We start from the raw sequence: 6,886 nt of genomic DNA, 5'->3' as shown, positions 1-6,886 counted from the left end.
TTAACGGGGTTGTTGAAGCTGCAAATAAGAACATTAAGAAGATCATTTTGAAAATGGTCGTAACTTATAAATACTGGCATGAAATGCTCCCATTTGCTTTGCATGGGTACCGTGCATCCATCTGTACTTCAACAGGGGAAACCCCTTTCTCTCTCGTTTATGGCATGGAAGTTGTGCTCCCTGTGGAGGTTGAGATCCCATCATTACGTGTTTTGATGGAAGCCAAGTTGAATGAAGCTGAATGGTGCCAGACCAGATATGACCAGCTGAATTTGATTGAAGAGAAGAGATTAACTACCATGTGTCATGGTCAGTTATATCAGCAGAGAATGAAGAAAGCTTTTGATAAGAAGGTCAAGCCTCGTGTGTTCTGAGAAGGTAACCTCGTGCACAAGAGGATTCTATCTTTCAAACCTGATGCTAGGGGAAAATGGACTCCTAATTATGAAGGCCCATGTGTTGTTAAGAGAGCCTTTTCAGGCGGTGCTTTGATTATTACAACTATGGATGGTGAAGAGTTCACTCGTCCTGTGAATACCGATGCAGTCAAGAAATACTTCGCCTAAAATGAAAAGAACAACTCGCTAAGTTGAAAACTTGAAAGGGCGGCTGAGGAAAAAATGAGCGTCTCGGTGGATTGAAAACCCAAAAGGGAGATCCAGGCAAAAGTTAGAGACATAAAATAGAAAATTATCCCAGTAGATTGAGTTCCCCACCTTGGGACAATCTAGGCAAAAATTAGGGATTATGGCAAGTAACAGCATCCGGCTGGTCCCGACCTCTGAAGCAGTTTTGAATAGTCATTTGGTTCTGATTCGTCATTCTCAACCAAGGACAAGAGCATAACGGATTTAAAAGTTGGTAGGGAAAGTATTGATCATTGTATTCAATGTAGTCATATTCCATGTAAATTACCATTTTTCAAACTTTATAAAGATCTTTGGAGTCCCGCCATTCGTGGACTACCATTCTATTAAATAAAGTTGAACTTTTACCCAATTACTTATATTCTTATTTACTTATGTTAAATAAAATTGAATTTTTATGATGATAATTTTGAAATAAATTAATGAATAATTATTTTTCTTAAAAAAATAATAGAAACATTCACTTTAAGAATAATCGATTTCAGCAAAGAATGTCAACAACAATCTAAGAATAGGTAAGTCCTGAAGTGTGAAGCATTATTGGTTTTCCTTGGATAGTTGGTTTGGTAATTGTTTCCTCCCCAACAGTTCATCGTTTGTTCTCAGCATGGTTGATAAGTTTCCTCCTGAGTAATTCATCATCCCCAGCTAAGGTGTACATGTTTCGCATTCTCCAGTTCATGACTTGATGATTGTACCCTAGGTACTTCAGAACCTTTATTTGGTTTCCAGATCCTCATTTGCATTTGATTGTGTTGCATAATAGAGGCAGTATCTCCCCTGGGTGAGTCAGATATGGTTATCTTTGCCTTGGAATTGGTTTATTTCGCAATTTCCAAGAAGAATTTGATGATTATTGAGGACTCTGATGGTCTTTAGGTTATTCCAACAAATCACATCACCCAAGCAATTGCTGGATTCCTCATTCAGAGTTTTAGCCCTTACATTCCCCTACGAAGTTCATCTTCAGATAGAAGATCCTTCTTTATCGGCAGTATTTGATTCTAAGTAGTATTTGATTTTATGGTGTTTACTTAAAATTCCCCCGCAGTGTTGATTTGTTTGGATCCTTAGCAGATCCTTCCATATCCTCAACATTGATTGGTTGATCATCCTTCAGCAGTGCTCTCTTCTCCCCGTGGAGTTTGCCATGGTTGATTGGAAGCATGTTCTCCATGACTTTCCCCAGCCAGAGTTGATTTATTCAGAGCTAGATAATTTATTTTCATCTCTAGCATGTTCTCCAGTTGGTGTTTCCATCTTGTTGAGATTAGCCGAGTGTTGTAGTGATGATTCAAATCTTTGTTATTTGTGTCCTTTGTGCATTTTTTGTTAGCGTAATCATAATCACATACATCCGTATTCATGAATAAAACACAACATCAGTTTCATTGTGAATTTTTCTCGCATTGATTTTTCTTCTGATCCCCTGCTTTTGATGATATTATTCCCCCATGCAGATTTGGTGTGTCTGTCCTCCTTCAATTCTAGAATGTCATCCCTTTAAGCAGAAAAAGTTTATCCCTTCTCATTCCCCACTGAGTTATTTCCTCGTGGATAATGATTATTTCAGTTTCCTCCCCAGTTTATTATCTGGATGGAACCATTCCTCTTGAGTTATATTCTCATTGGGTTAAGTCTTTGTTTGACCGTTTCTTTCTAATTCTTACCTAGATAGATCTTTTGGTCTCCAAGAGTTTATTACCCATTAACTGGTAATATTCCTCTTGATGTTGAGTACATTACCTTTACCCAATACCCGGTAAAATGTGATCTACTTCCTTTATTTTCCCCAGTGAATTCGTTTTCACGTTTCCCCGGTAATTTTATCCTTGATATGTTCATCTTATCCGGTGACGGATATTCTTCCTTTTTGGTTTTCTACCCAGTAAAAAGTTTTTCGTAATCCCTGATTTCATTCCCCTGAGAGTTAATCATTGATATGTCCATTTTAAATAGTGATGGATTTTCTCCTCTTTATGGTCTTCTGTCCAGTAAATGGTAGATATAAATCCTACTTTTCCGCCTCAGAGTTAATCCTTGATATGTTCACTCTAATCAGTGAAGGATTCTCTCTATTTTTGTGGTCTTCTGCCTAGTAACTGGTGGTTGTAAATCCCATTTCCTCTTCTGAGTCTATCCTTGATATGTTCATCCTAACTGATGAAGGAGATTCTCTATCTTTGGTCTTCTACCCAGTAATCGGTAGTTGTAATTCCTATTTCTCGCTGGAAGTTTATCCTTGATATGTTTACCCTAATAGGTAACGGATATTCTTCCTCTTTTCCCAGGTGGTTTATCCTTGATATGTTCATCCTAACCGATGACGACTATTCTTCCTTTAAGTTTATCCTTGATATGTTCACTTTCACCAGTGGCGGATACTCTCCCTTCGGTCTTCTGCCCAGTAACAGGTAGTTGTAAATCCTATTTGATTTTTCTCTCCCCAGTAGATTATTCTTACCTAGTAAACGGTAATGGATACACCTCATTTCCTCAGCGATTCATCCTTGATATGTTTACCTTAACCGGTAACGGATGTCCCTCTGTCCGAGTGTATTGATCTTCTTACCCAGTAACCGGCAGTAGATGATACATCTCTTTTACTCCTGTGTTGAAGTTCGTTCTTCCCCAGTTAAGTTTGAGCGCGTATTTCTTCAGATAAGTCGCCATCCCCTATAGATAACCTTATCCCCAGGTCGAGTCCTTCCATTGATTTATTTTCATGGAAAACCCCTCGTGTCTCCCACAGTTTGCAAGTCGTAGCATGTCCTACGCATAGCTTGTTATCCCCCCAGAGTGTATGTCTCCTCAACGAGTTTTCCTTATGGAATACATTATGCTCTTGTGGACTTTCGGTCTCTCCGAATTCTTTTCCTTTGTGGCAATAAATTCCCCAAAAACATTATTTTTACATACATATCATATGCATCATGAGGTCTCTTAGAGACCAAAATTTATTTCTCGATCTTGTTATTTAAGTCCATTCTACTGAGTTGATATGAAGATTTTAACCTTCAAATCCTCAGTTAGAATGTCATTAAATAGGGGCAGCTGTAAGACCCCAATTTTGACCCTAAGATCTTGCATGCTATCTCATCAAATGCATTGGCTTTGGGATCACACCTTGGCATCCTCCTTACCCCTCATTCATTGGGTTTGTATTGATATATATCACCAAGCACATTTGATTGTATCATACTTTGTTTTTCTTTGTTTACTAACCAAAATACCAAAAATATGTCCATGTATAGCTTTGTTTCTTTTGTATGTAGTGTGTGCATCCACCAATACCTCATCAAGCTCACAACTAGGGTTTAAGGCCCTCAAGGCATGGATATAAATCAAGATATGGTTCAAATTGGTTATAGACATCATGTATGGATCCTCATGTTCTTCATTTATCATTTGGATCAAGAAATCATCAAGAGTTTGAAGCTTGTTTTGCCTTGGAAACCCTAATTCATCTGGGTATCTTGTGTGACTTCCTCAACAAGTTTCTTCAATAATTATATATCAAGGGATACTTTATTTCACATTATCTTATACATATATGATCCTCCATAATTCCCAAATATCAAGAGAACTTCAAGTTTGCAAGTAGGTTCAAGGTGGTTGACCAGAGAAAGTCAACTAGTCAAAACTGGGATTCCCTAGACCCTATCTCCCACAATTTTTGTCATATCAAAATGATTCCAAGAGAAACATTACTCCTTATGACATTACAAACAACTTTTATGTTGAGGTCAAGAACTAGTTTTTCTTTTAAATTCATTTTTTATGGTGAAAGATTATAGGTCATTTTGTATGTGCCCTAGTTAGGAGGTCAACTTCCAAGGACCATAACTTGCTCAATTTTTATGAGATAAAGACCATCCAAGTTTCATGATCAATTTCAATATATCCTATCCAACTTTTATTCTTTGAGAAATGTCAAATTCAACTTGCAAGTGCATGTGCCAAGAGGAAACATTGTAGGTCATTTTGGGTCATTACCATTGAACAAGCAATTTTCCTCACATTCTAAAATGCATAAAGCCTTCATGCCAAATCCAAATGAGCTCCAATTTGTGACCAAATTAAATAGTATTGAAAGATATATAATTTTTATGAAGAAAGTTTTTCCATTTGAAGCTCATAGCAAAATTTGTTCAAGGTGGAAGAAGTGGATATTTGACTTGGTACTTAGAAAAATTTCGATTAAGTTTGATTTATAAAACTTCCACCTCAAAATGCATCATTATCCAAGCTTCAAATGCAAAGGTTTTCAACATTAAAGTTGTTCCCCTTGATGTTAACTTTCTAAAAAGTCCAAAATAACCTTATTTGGACAAGATTTGAATAACTTGTGCATGGTTACTCTTCATGGCCTCATTTGGATGAATCTCATGATCATTTCTCAATTACAAATGCATGGCCTCATACTAAACTTTCAGCATCACTCATGATCATTTTTGGACCTGACTACATCATCTCATGGGCCTATCACACACCCATGCAAGCATGCACTTTACCTTTCCAATTTTGGACAATTTTGAAGTGTGTGAAAAGCAATGAGCATGGCTATAAATACATGACCCTTGTGATCAGAATGAGGATCCTCTTGCCCAAGCTTCGACCCCCTTCTTCCACAAACACCATTGAAAGGATAATATTGAATATTCCTTGAGAAATCGAGTTTCAATTCTCATTCTGTTTTAGAATTGAAACTCCAAGAGTCCAAGCTTTTTAATCATCAGTATCATCTCCTGCAAGCTTCTAGACTCATGCCAAGCCAAATTGGAAGCAAGATCAAGCTGATTTGAAGCTCCCCGAAGGTGAGATTTTAGAAACTTCTCTTCTTCGATTCTCTCTCATTTCTCATCCACTTTGATTGATTATTGGTTGTCTGAAGTCCTACCAATGTAGACAACAAGATTGAGTTGCTTTGAGATCAAATCGAAGCAACTCAGTCCATGATCCTCAAAAATTCAAATCCATGTATCTTTCAATATACTTGGAATTGGACAAAATTGAGGACAAATTTGAGGTCCTGGACATTTTTTCTTTAAAACAATGTCCTTGTTTTTCATTTTGGTGAAGGTTTGTGGTGGAGCAGTCCGGTGAGGTCCATCGGAGAAGATGATTGGAGGCCTAGCTCCGGTGGTGCGTTGGCACTCTCTCAACCTTTTGATCCATTTGAAATGTTCTAATCCTGACCCTTGCTTTTGATTACCATGTGTGTGGCGCAGTTGACTGAGGTGTTTGTGGAAAGCACGTGCTTGGCCATCATATCTGCCACCTCAATTAATGAGGGAGATCTAATGGCCCCTGATTTTCCATATTTTCTGATTTTTCATTTAATTGTGTTATTTTGTTTAATTTGTAATAAATCCATTTTAATCCAAAAATATGGGACTTTCAGAAGAAAAAAAAATATTTTCTCTTCCATATTCTGAATTAAAATTATTTTTTGGATTGATTTTGGTGTTTTTCATAAATTAAGTGTTTTTATGCATATTTTTAATTGTTTAAAAATACTTCTGACTTTTTAAAAATCATGAAAAAATTTGTGTAAGGTTCTTTGACCTTGTTTGACATAGGATAAATCTTTTGGCCATTTATTTGGTGTTTTGAAGGGATTTGAGGTTTTGTCCAAATTAAAATGCATTTAAATTCATTTTTAAATTGATTTTTAATTTATTAAATATTTGAAAATTATGTTGAGCCATTTTTATGGTCTTGTGATGTTTGACTTTCTGTTTGGGCTTTGTTCATGGTTGATTTGACTTTTGTTGGATCAAAACCATTGGATTTAGGGGATTGATGAAATGTACATTTCATCTCCCAAAATGAATGGATGATTTTGATCAGATGAAATTCCTCTCATGATCAATTTTTCTTTCTATTTCCCCATCCCTCTTCATCTTCATCCCTATTTGTCCTCATTCCCTCATTTGACCAATGAAATCTCTAAAGTCTAAGTGCTAATTGATTCATCAATAACCTTGTGTCAGATGAATCAATACAAGTATGACTCAGATAGGTCTCTCCCATTTTCTTTTAGTGTGTGGTATGTTTTAGGAGTTTGGTTCTTTGCACTAAACCTATAACATGCATTAACACCTATATTTTTATTGCCCGACCTTAGATAGTCGTGACTTCTACATAAGTCCAATTACGATTGCTTAACATAGAGCTAAATTTGACCCTCAAGGCATAACATTCTAGTAAGTGAGATTGTAAGTCTCACATTCTTC

Source organism: Lathyrus oleraceus, chromosome 1, assembly GCF_024323335.1.
Source record: "Lathyrus oleraceus cultivar Zhongwan6 chromosome 1, CAAS_Psat_ZW6_1.0, whole genome shotgun sequence".
Taxonomy (NCBI): Eukaryota; Viridiplantae; Streptophyta; class Magnoliopsida; order Fabales; family Fabaceae; genus Lathyrus; species Lathyrus oleraceus.
Note: the sequence above shows the minus strand (reverse complement) of the source record.